We start from the raw sequence: 11,927 nt of genomic DNA, 5'->3' as shown, positions 1-11,927 counted from the left end.
GATGGTCTTGATCTGACCTTGTGATCCGCCCACCTCGGCATCCCAAAGCGCTGGGGTTATAGGTGTGAGGCACCGCGCCTGGCCAATTTCTCTGTTTTTAGTAGAGGCAGGGTTTTTCCATGTACCCTGGGCTGGTCTCAAACTTTTGGGCTCAAGCGATCCTCCTGACTTGGCTTCCCAAAGTGCCGGGATTACAGCTGTGAGCCACTGCACCCAGCCGACTTAGCTTCCATCGTGCAGTATTATGCTTCATTGCTTCTCATTCATTCTCTCCCTCGTTCTTCCTTCAGCTTTTTTTTTTTTTTTTTGGAGATGGAGTCTTGTTACCCAGGCTGCAGCGCAGTGGCATGATCTCGACTCACTGCAACCTCCCGGGTTCAAGTGATTCTCCTGCCTCAGCCTTCCTATTAGCTAGGACTACAGGTATGCGCCACCACGGCCAGCTATTTTTTGTATTTTTAGTAGAGATGGGGTTTCACCATGTTGGCCAGGATGGTCTCAAATCTCTTGACCTTATGATCTGCCCTCGGCCTCCCAAAGTGCTGGGGTTACAGGTGCGAGCCACCACACTTGGCCTCCTTCTGCTTTTATCAGTCTCTTCACGCTGCTGATGAAGACATACCCGAGATGGGGAAGAAAAAGGTTTAATTGGACTTAAAAGTTCCACATGGCTAGGGAGGCCTCAAAATCATCGTGGGAGGCAAGACACTTCTTACATGGTGAGGGCAAGAGAAAAAGAGGAAACTCCTGATAAACCCATCAGATCTTGTGAGACTTAATATCACGAGAATAGCACGGAAAGACCAGCCCCATGATTCAATTACCTTCCCCGGGTCCCTCCCGCAACGTGGGAAATCTGGGAGATACAATTCAAGTTGAGATTTGGGTGGGGATGCAGCCAAACCATATCATTCTGCCCCTGACCGCTCCAAATCTTATGTCCTCACATTTCAAAACCAATCATACCTTCCCAACAGTCCTCCAAAGACTTACTTCAGCATTAACCCAAAAGTTCACAGTACAAAGTCTCATCTGAGACAAGGTATGTCCCTTCACCTATGAACCTATAAAATCAAAAGCAAGCTAGTTACTTCCTAGATACAATGGGGGTACAAATATTGGGTAAACACAGCCATTCCAAATGGGAGAAATTGGCCAAAACAAAGGGGTTACAGGGCCCATGCATGTCTGAAATCCAGCAGGGCAGTCAAATTGTAAAGCTCCAAAATGATCTTTGACTTCAGGTCTCACATCCAGGTCACACTGATGTAAGAGGTGGGTTCCACCCCTGCGGCTTTTGCAGGGTACAGCCTGCAATGATCCTGGGCAGCTCTGCCCCTGTGGCTTTGCAGGGTACAGCCTCCTTCCCAGCTGCTTTCATGGGCTGGTGTTGAGGGTCTGTGGCTTTTCCAGGTGCACGATGCAAGCTATCAGTGGATCCCATTCTGGGGTCTGGAGAACGGTGGCCCTCTTCTCAAAGCTCCACTAGGCAGTGCCCCAGTAGGGACTCTGTGTGTGTCTCTGACCCCACATTTCCCTTCCACACTGCCCTAGCAGAGGTTCTCCGAGGGCCCCACCCCTGTAGCAAACTTTTGCCTGGGCATCTAGGCATTTCCATACATCTTCTGAAATCTAGGCAGAGGTTCCCAAACCTCAATTCTTGACTTCTATGCACCTGCAGGTTCAACATCATGTGGAAGCTGCCAAGGGTTGGGGCTTCCACCCTCTGAAGCCACAGACTGAGCTGTACATTGGCCCCTTTCAGCCAGCCATGGCTGAACATGGCTGAGGGACTGGGACATGGTGCCATGTCCCTAGGCTGTACACAGCACAGGGACCCTGGGCCCAGCTCATGAAACTACTTTTTCTTCCTGAGCCTCCAGGCCTGTGATGTGAGGGGCTGCTGTGAAGGTCTCTGACATGGTGTGGAGACATTTTCCCAATGGTCTTGGGGATTAACATTAGGCTCCTTGCTACTTATGCAAATTATTTCTGCAGCCAGCTTGAATTTCTCCCCAGAAAATGGGTTTTAATTTTCTATCAAATAGGCTGCAAATTTTCCAAACTTTTATGCTCTGCTTTCCTTATAAAACTGAATGCCTTTAACAGCACACAAGTCACCTCTTGAATGTTTTGCTACTTATAGAAATTTCTACCAGATACCCTATATCATTTCTCTCAAGTTCAAAATTCCATAAGTTGCTAGGGCAGGGGTAAAATGCTGCCAGTCTCTTTGCTAAAACATAGCAAGAGTCACCTTTGCTCCAGTCAAGTTCCTCATCTCCATCTGAGACCACCTCAGCCTGGACCTTATTGTTCATATTGTTATCAGCATTTTGGGCAAAGTCATTCAACAAGTCTCTAGGAAATTCCAAACTTCCCCACATGTTCCTGTCTTCTTCTGAGCCCTCCAAACCGTTCCAGCCTCTACCTGTTACCCAGTTCCAAAGTTGCTTCCACATTTTTGGGTATCTTTTTAGCAGCACCCCACTCCTGGTACCAATATATTGTATTAGTCTGTTTTCATGCTGCTGATGAAGGCATACCTGAGACTGGGAAGAAAAACAGGTTTAATTGGACTGATAGTTCCACATGGCTGAGGAGGCCTCAGAATCATGGTGGGAGGTGAAAGGCACTTCTTACGTGGTGGAGGCAAGAGAAAATGAGGAAGAAGCAAAAGCAGCCTGAAAACCCTATCAGATCTCATGAGACTTATTCACTATCATGAGAACAGCACAGGAAAGACTGGCCCCCATGATTCAATTACCTCCCCCTTGTTCCCTCCCACAACACGTGGGAAAGTTGAGACTTGGGTGGGGACACAGCCAAACCATATCACCAAGGTTTTGTTCTTGGACTTCTCTAATGTTCTATTGGTGAGACCACATTCATTTCCTGGCTTTATTACCTATACTGAAGACCCAAATTTGTATCTCAAACCCATTTCTCCTGAGCTGTAGTCATTAAATTGCTTATTTGATATTTTGACTTGGAAGTCTGGTAAACATCTCCATCTTAACATGTCCCAAACTGTATCCAGTTTTGTTAAGGCTTTACTCTCCTTATTGCTAAGTGTAGCAACTCCTAATCTCTGCCAACTGCAAATACAGATCTACCAAACTGGAGAAACATGAAGCAACACTCATGTTCAAGGGCTTAGACTCAATTTTTAAATGGGATGCCACCAATATTTTTATTCTGGATTAATAGAGTTGTGCTTATTTATATAACTGCTTGACTATTAATACTGAGCCAAGCAACTCAATGTTGCTAGTCACAGAAACCAACAGCAGAGAGGTTTTATTTTTTTTTGATGCTCTTTCACCCAGGCTGGAGTGCAGTGGCACAACGATCAGGGCTCACTGCAGCTTCGACCTCCTGGGCTCAAGCCATCTGCCTACCTCAGACTCCGGAGTGCAGGGATTACAGGCATGAACCGCCATGCCTGGCCGGGAGGGTTTCTTTTTGTACACTTAATACATTATAGGGCTTTGTAGCAGTGTCCCTGGCCTCTACCCACTAGATGCCAGCAGAACCCCTTCAGTTGTGACAACAAAAAAATGTCTCCAGATATTGTCAAATGTCCCCTGGGTGCCAAAAACCACCCCCACATTAGAGAAGATAAGGCACTATATAAGGTGTCTGGAACCTTCTAGGTACTCAGCAAATGTTTCCTAATTTTCTAAAATTTGCTGTCCTTTTCTCAGACTAATCATTCTTGATTACAAGTTTAATAATAGCTGCATTGGTCAGGACAGGACAGGCTCTGAAATCTCTGTGGCTTAATGTAACAAAGGTTTATTTCTTGCAAAGTCTGATACAAGTTGGGTGACGTCAGGGCAACTGTTCTCCATGTGACCACTCAGTGATTTGGATTACTTCCGGTTTGTGTCTCTACCATCTCATCACATTCCATTATTTCAGTAATGGGAAGAAAAAGTTGGCAAGCATGCATCAGCTCTCACCTGCTTCAGTCCTCAAATGACACTTGTTCTCAGCTCATTGGTGTAGGTCACGTGTCACAACCTAACACAAGGGAGGCTAAGAAATAAGGGGAGAAGGGGGAGCCCATGAATATTCCATGGGTAAAACCATGTTTCTGCTACAATTGCTAACAGGTTTTTTTTTTTTTTTTGAGAGAGTCTCACTCTGTTGCCAAGGCTGGGGTGTAATGGCACGATTTGGGCTCACTGCAGCCTCTGCCTCCCAGGTTTAAGTGATTCTCCCACCTCAGCCTTCTGAGTAGCTGGGACTACAGGTGCCCACCATCACACCTGGCTAATTTTTGTATTTTTAGTAGAGATGGGTTTTCGCCATGTTGGCCAGGCTGGTCTCGAACTCCTGACCTCAAGCGATCTGCTCGCCTTGGCCTCCCAAAGTGCTGGGATTATGGGTGTGAGCCACCATGCCTGGCCTGCTAACAGCTTTCTATGTGCCAGCTAGTTGTAAGAACTTTTACATTTATATTGATTAATTTAATTCTTTTTTTATGGGATATGAGACTGAGAGAGGTTAGGGAACCAGCCCAAGGATGTGCAACGTTGGAGCCAAGATTCAAACTTGCAGTCCGGCTTTTGCATCTGTGTGTTTAACCATGGTGCATACTCAGTATTGAACAACTTCATAGCTGTACACCTTTTATGTATCTTACCCATCTGATTCTTTTCCCTTTACCTCTCCCAAATTGTAGAGTGATGCTCCTCAGTTGCCCTCTGGGCAATTTTATGTCCTGTAAACCTAGAGAGGAGGATGCCCTGATAAAAGGCATAAAATATGGCTCACACCTGTAATCCCAGCACTTTGGGAGGCCAAGGCCAGTGGATCATTTGAGGCCAGGAGTTCAAGACGAGCCTGGCCAACATAGCGAAACCCTGTCTCTACTAAAAATACAAAAAATTTACTGGGGTGTGGTGGTGCACACCTGTAGTCCCAGCTACTCAGGAGGCTGAGGCACGAGAATTGCTTGAGCCTAGGAGGTGGATGTTGCAGTGAGCTGAGATCGAGATTGCACCACTGCACTCCAGCCTGGGTGACAGACGGAGACTCCATCTCAAAAAAAAAAAAAGACATAAAATAGTTTACAGTAAGCCATTGTGTAACCTTGTGGTAACATCTCACAAATTCCCTGAATAGTTACCCCTCCCACTTTCTGAATGGGGGAGGGAGAGGGAAACTTGTAAAAAAAACTTTTTTAAAAAAAAAAAAAAGTAACTTGTCTGAGGTCACACGTCCAATCTCTGCTTCTATCAAGGGAAGCCCATTATGTTCTCTGCACATATATAAACACACAGCAGCCCTGCAGGTTAGACACTGTAATCCCACTTCCATGGATGAGAAAGCTGAGGCCCAGAGGCTTACAGAATGTTCAACGTCACAGAGCAAGGAAGTGACAGAATTGAAGTCCCATCAGATCAGCCTGAAGGCTGCAAGGGAAAACCTACCATGTTCTGCCTTCAGGCTTTTCTCCCAGGATATTGGTGGACTGGGTACTTGGCTTCCTGTAACCCCAGTAAAGCCTTTGGGCCTGATTGGGTAAGGCCCATAACTAACTTTCTGCATTTCTTGGTCTTTATTCTACTCAAGGAAACTGATGGTACCAGAAGTCAACAAAAGCTGTTCAACAGTAAAGACACGCTTTGATCAGTCTTGCGTGTTTCTTGTTTTTCCACCTGTTTATTTTTCTCCCCTTTAGGGTCATTCTGGCAGATCTCAGAGTGTTTTTCTCTTGTCAACTAATCTCACAGCACTTCAGTGGCTCTGAAATTACTGAAAAAGCTTCAGCACAGGCAGGCAGCTCTAGTTTTGCATTTCTTTTTTCCCTTCTTGTGCAAATACATAGGTCTTACGAGGCAGGTTAAACACATTCTTTATTGAAAGATTTGGCCAGTGGTTCAGTGAGATCTAGAAGCTGAAAGATCATCAGGTCAACATCTATCTTCTCTGGCTTTTAAAAAAATTTCAGATGCCACCGGCTCCTGGGCCAAGTGTGAATTTAAAGTCATAGTTTACTGTGTTTGAAGGGATGATTGATAGGGATGGGTAGGCTTGAAGAATTAAGGAGCAGGCAGCCTCCTTTTCTTCCTACTTGAAAATAACTTACAGCTGGGTGCAGTGGCTCACACCCATAATCCCAGCACTTTGGGAGGCCAAAATGGGTGGGTCGTTTGAGCTCAGGTGTTCGATACCAGACTGGGCAACATGGGGAAACCCTGTCTCTACAAAAAATACAAGAGAAAAAAATCAGTTGGATGTGGTGGTGGTGCCGCCTATAGTCTCAGTTACTTGCGGGGGCTGAAGCAGGAGGATTGCTTGAACCCGGGATGCTGAGGTTGCAGTGAGCCGAGATTGTGCCACTGCACTCCAGCCTGGGTAACAAAGTTGAGACCCTGAATCAAAAAAAACAAAAAAGAAAAGAAAAAGAAAATAACTTACAAAGCATTCTAGATGCTGCCGTTGATAACTTTAGGAAAGAAACAAGGCTGATTGTTCAGAGAGCATGACTGGGTTGTTTACCATTACCTTAGGTGGTTTTTAAAGATGAAAAGACCGATAGTCTAGTTACCTAGTTAAAAAAGCCCAATTGCCTTCAACTGCCCTTCCCTTTTCTCCCCAGCCGGAGACGGAGACGGAGTTCTCCCTCTTCTGACTCTTCCGACCCTGCCGCTTATCTTTCTGTTCATAGTGTAGAAACAGATCCCTGACCCCTATCCGCCCTGGGGGAATTGCTGGCCTTCCTAATAGGAATTCAGAGGATTTTTTTCTACTGACTTAGGCCCGGTTTCCTGACAAACAGCATGTGATCTGTCTGACTTCCAGCACACCTCCTGCCAAGCACAGCTATGTATCTAGTCCCAAGCTCTCACGTATAGTTAATCTACCTCTCCCATAGTAGAGTCTGTCATTTGACGATGTGACTTCCGGGAGCTGAAATCAATGTAATGGAGCCACTAGCAATGGAACATTCTGTGGGACACACTTTCAGAAATAATTTCTAAAATAACACATTTATTAACATCAACTTTATACCAGGTGCCATTCAAGGCACTCTGTATACATAATCTAATTTTCCTACCATCTCTATGAGGCATGTATTATTATTTCTATTTTGCAGATTAGGAAACTGAGGCTACAAGGTCACAGAGCTAATTTGTGGTGAAGTCTGGATTTGAACCCAGGTCTGTCTGAGTTCCCAGCCTGAATTACTACTGCATGCTTTGATTCAATTTGTTCAGGCCACGGCGATGTTCCAAGTAGTATGTCTCCAAGAAAAGTTTAGGAAGTCAGTGAATCCATAACTGGCACACGAGCTCCAAAAAAAAAAAAAAAAACAAAACAAAAACAAAAACAAAAACAAAACCCAAACGAAAAAACACCAAGATGTAATTTTTGATCTTTGCCTTTTCACTTACTCATCCAGCAGTTCTGAGACTCCTCCAGTACCATCTGCTGCAACACTAAGGTTCTGCCAGGCTGGAAAGAAGTTCATTCTCTTACTTCATTCAAGTTATCAAATAGTGTTGGCAGCTAGCCCTCAGCCCTGGGTCTGTAACCCTTGCAGACACAACAGGACAGATGGAGCAACTGCTGAGTAAGGGTGGCTTTGGCTGGGGTTTGTGGTTATTTGGATTTATCTATAGTTGAGGCCCTGATGATTTCATACATATTTACTCATTCACTATTTCATATGCATTTAACAATTACTGAGGGCAGGGTTAGGGGCAGGGGGATGGCGACGAACATGGGTAGAAACAGCCCTATGCCCAAAAGGCTTACTCTCTTTTTGGGAAAGGGGACACTGAACAACGATAATACCATGTGATGGGTATGGGATGAGTGTAGGTTAAGCAAGAGTAGGGCTGGACGCAGTGGCTTATGCCTGTAATCCTAGCACTTTGGGAGGCCGAGGCAGGTGTATTACTTGAGCTCAAGAGTTCAAGATCAGCCTGGGCAACATGGCAAAACCCTGTCTCTAACTAAAAATAAAAAATTAGCCAGGAGGAATGGTGGTGCATGCCTGTAGTCCCAGATGCTTGGGAGGCTGAGGTGGGAGGATTGCTTGAGCCTAGGAGGTCAGGGCTGCAGTGAGCTGAGATTGTGCTGCTGTACTCCAGCCTGGATGACAGGGTGAGATCCTGTCTCAAAAAATAAAAACAAACAAACAAAGCCAGAAACAAACAAACAAACAAGAGTAACTATGAGAATGAACTATGAGAATGGGGGAACTGGCCCAGGCCCAGGAGAGGGCAGGGCTCCCAGAAGAAAGGCCCTTTCAGCTGAAACTCGAGAATGAGTTGGTTGGTCAGGTGGCACGATGGGGCTGGGGTTTGGAGACAACTTTCCAGATGGGAGAGAATGGCAACCACTGAAAACTAGAAGTGAGAGAACAAGGGGAAAGGGTTATAGGAGGAACTGAGAGATGCTCTGTATTTTTGGAGCATAGGGTTTTTACGTGCTGGGAGAGAGTAAAGATTAGTCCAGGGTAGGCTGTGGGTGGGGAGAGGCTTGGGCCCACCACAAGGACCTTGTCGCTGCTGAAGCGTGCTTTCCAGCAGACCTGACTGGATTTCATCCTACTTTCACTGGATTTTATTGCCCTTTCTCCATTCTACACGGAGCACCCACTCCCCCTTGCTATGCCAGGACTGGACACTGGTGAAATTTCAGAGATACAAACACATGATACCTTGTTGTCCAAGAATGCACGGTACTTTTACTGAGCACTTTCTTCTAAGCACTTTATCACTTCAATTAATCCTTGCAGTCTCCCGGATTAGCAGATATTGTTATCTGCCTTTCATAAATGAGGGTATTGAAACTCAGAGAGTGAGCTGAGCTGCCTGCCCATGCCACATGCCAGTAAGTGGAGGAGCCTGGTGGGCCAGCTCCAAAGGCCCCTGTCTTTTGCACCTCCCTAGTATAGGAGATTGATGTGTCAGCATCTAAGTTCATGCTGGAGTGACCAGCAATGAGAATGAAGAGTAAAGGCAGCCTGGCAGAAAGGGCAGGGGGACCACATCTGGCTTCATGGAGGAGGGAGACCTTGTTGGAGATGTAGGGTTTAGATAGATTGCGATCAGGCCACACTCCTGTTGCAGGATCCCTTTTAGTATCCTATCATCAGTGAGTTAAGCTTCAATATCTCTTGACGCTCTTGCTCCCACGCCTCTAAATTGTTTTCTGTTTTTGTTTTGTTTGGAAATCAGGCACACTAAATAGGGACTTGGTGTATATTGTTCACCCTTGCCCAGTACAATGCCTGTCCCTTAGCAGGTACTGAATGTCCATTTGTTGATAAATAAATGAATGAACTTCATTTTTAGTAGCCCACTACCTGGATCCTTACTTACCCGGTGAATGAGGGTGCCTGGGTGGTATCTACCACTCAGGTTGTCAATTCCTGCTCCTGTCTCCAAGCATGCTGTCTCTGAGGGCTGGCCGAGCATGTAGCCAGCTAAGTTCTGGGGTCTGAGAGTTTCCCAACAATCTGGCAATATCTGTTGAAATAAAAAAATGCACGCACGGGCCAGGTGTGATGGCTTACCCCTGTAATCCCAGCACTTTGGGAGGCCAAGGCGGGCAGATCACCTGAGGTCAGGAGTTCGAGACTAGCCTGGACAACATGGTGAAACCCTATTTCTACTAAAAATGCAAAAATTAGCCAGGCATGGTGGCTCACCCCTGTAATCCCAGCTACTCGGGAGGCTGAGGTGGGAAAATCGCTTGAACCCGGGAGGTGGAGGCTGCAGAGAGCCAAGATCGCACCACTGCACTCCAGCCTGGGTGACAGAGTGAGACCCCATCTCAAAAACAACAACACCAACAACAACAAACAAAAACGCATGCACATTCTGACTCAGCACGTCTACTTATAGAAATGGGCCAGGCAGGGTGGCTTGCACGTGTAATCCCAGCACCTTGGGAGGCTGAGGTGGGAGGCTCACTTGAGTGTAGGAGTTTGAGACTAGCTGGGGAGACATAGTAAGACCCTGAACCTACAAAAACAAAACAAAACAAAACAAAACAAAACAAATTAGCCGGGCGTGGTGGCATGCACTTGTAGACCCACCTACCAGAGAGGCTGAGGTGGGAGGATCCCTTGAGCCTGAGACGAGAGGCTGAGGCTGCAGCGAGCTGTGATTGTGCCACTGCACTCCAGCCTGGGCAACAGAGAATGACCCTGTCTCAGAAAAAGAAAGAAAAAGAGAAAAAGAAAAGAAACAAGGAAGGAAGGAAAGAGAGAGACTGAGAGAGAGAAAGAAAGGAAAGAAAGAACGAAAGAGAGAGAGAGAGAAAGAAAGAAAGAAAAAGAAAGAAAGAAAGAAAGAAAGAAAAAGAAAGAAAGAAAGAAAGAGAAAGAGAAAGGCAGGCAGGCTGCGGTGTGTTTGCATGTATGCAACAATGCTGCTATGTGCATCAGGGCAAGGCCTGTCAGCAAGGCTGGAAATCACCTCCATGTCCACCAAGAAAGAAGGGCAAAGAAAACAAAGACCCTTTCTATCAGGTTGGTGCAAAAATAATTGCGGTTTTTGCTTTTTTTTTTTTTTTTTTGAGATGGAGTTTTGCTCTTGTTGCCCAGGCTGGAGCGCAATGGCACGATATCGGCTCACCGCAACCTCCGCCTCCTGGGTTCAGGCGATTCTCCTGCTTCAGACTCCTGAGTAGCTGGGATTACAGGCATGCGTCACCACGCCCAGTTAATTTTGTATTTTCAGTAGAGATGGGGTTTCTCCATGTTAATTAGGCTGGTCTCAAACTCCCGACCTCAGGTGATCCTCCCGCCTCGGCCACTCCTGAGTAGCTGGGATTACAGGCATGCGTCACCACGCCCAGTTAATTTTGTATTTTCAGTAGAGATGGGGTTTCTCCATGTTAATTAGGCTGGTCTCAAACTCCCGACCTCAGGTGATCCTCCCGCCTCGGCCTCCCAAAGTGCTGGGATTATAGGCATGAGCCACCGGGCCCAGCCTGCAATGTTTTTAATGGCAGAAAAACGCAATAACTTTTGCACCAACCTAATATACTATAGGGACGTTTTTATGTGCCCCTTAAAAAGAAATGAGGCAGTGTGGCATGTTCTGGCAGATGAGCGCCAAGGTACTTTGTCGTATGAAAAAGCAGAGTGCCCAACAGAATAGAAAAGGCCTTTTGTGTAAACGCACACACGCACAGGTACATACGTGCTCTAAGAAAAAATACAAGGAAAGCACAAGGTTAGTGCTTTCCTCAGGGGAAAGGGCACTTACTTTTAACTGTAGACCCTTTGAAATTATGAAAGATGGCAGTGGGAGTGAGCCCTTGTGAGTATAGCAACTGGGAACACGAGCGAGCAGTTACGTGTCTGGTAGTTGTGAACATTTCACACACACTATCTCATTAAATCTTCACACAACCTCATGAAGTAGCTATAATTATCTGCTTTTTACAGAAAACGAAGGCACAGAGAAGTTAAATAATTTACCAAAGACGATATAAGAAGTGCAGAGACCCGGGTCATAGCCCAGATAGTCTGACTCCAAACCAATGCTCTTAATAATACAGCACACACACAATTTTCCATTAGAAACAAGTTCCCGGCCAGGTGCGGTGCCTCACACCTGTAATCCCAACACTTTGGGGGCCCAGGCTAGAGGATCGTTTGAGGTCAGGAGTTTGATAGCAGCCTGGGCAACACAGCGAGACCTCCGACTCTAAAAACAACGACAAAATCAACCAAACAAAAACCAAACCCAAGTCCCCAGTAAACTTCTGGTCTCAAATACTGCCTCATCCACGGGTCCCGTGACTGTGTGTGTGACGGGGGCTGGACCTCCGGAGTAAGCCGCTCCTTTACAGTGGGGAGACGGCGGGAACCCGTGCCCTAAGATGCCGTGCACGTGGTCGGCTGGGCGCTGAGACTCCTTCCGGCGTCCCGGGGGGCGCTAGGCTGA

The sequence above is a fragment of the Mandrillus leucophaeus genome, unplaced genomic scaffold (assembly GCF_000951045.1).
Source record: "Mandrillus leucophaeus isolate KB7577 unplaced genomic scaffold, Mleu.le_1.0 Scaffold572, whole genome shotgun sequence".
Classification (NCBI taxonomy): Eukaryota; Metazoa; Chordata; class Mammalia; order Primates; family Cercopithecidae; genus Mandrillus; species Mandrillus leucophaeus.
This window is presented reverse-complemented; position numbering follows the sequence as displayed.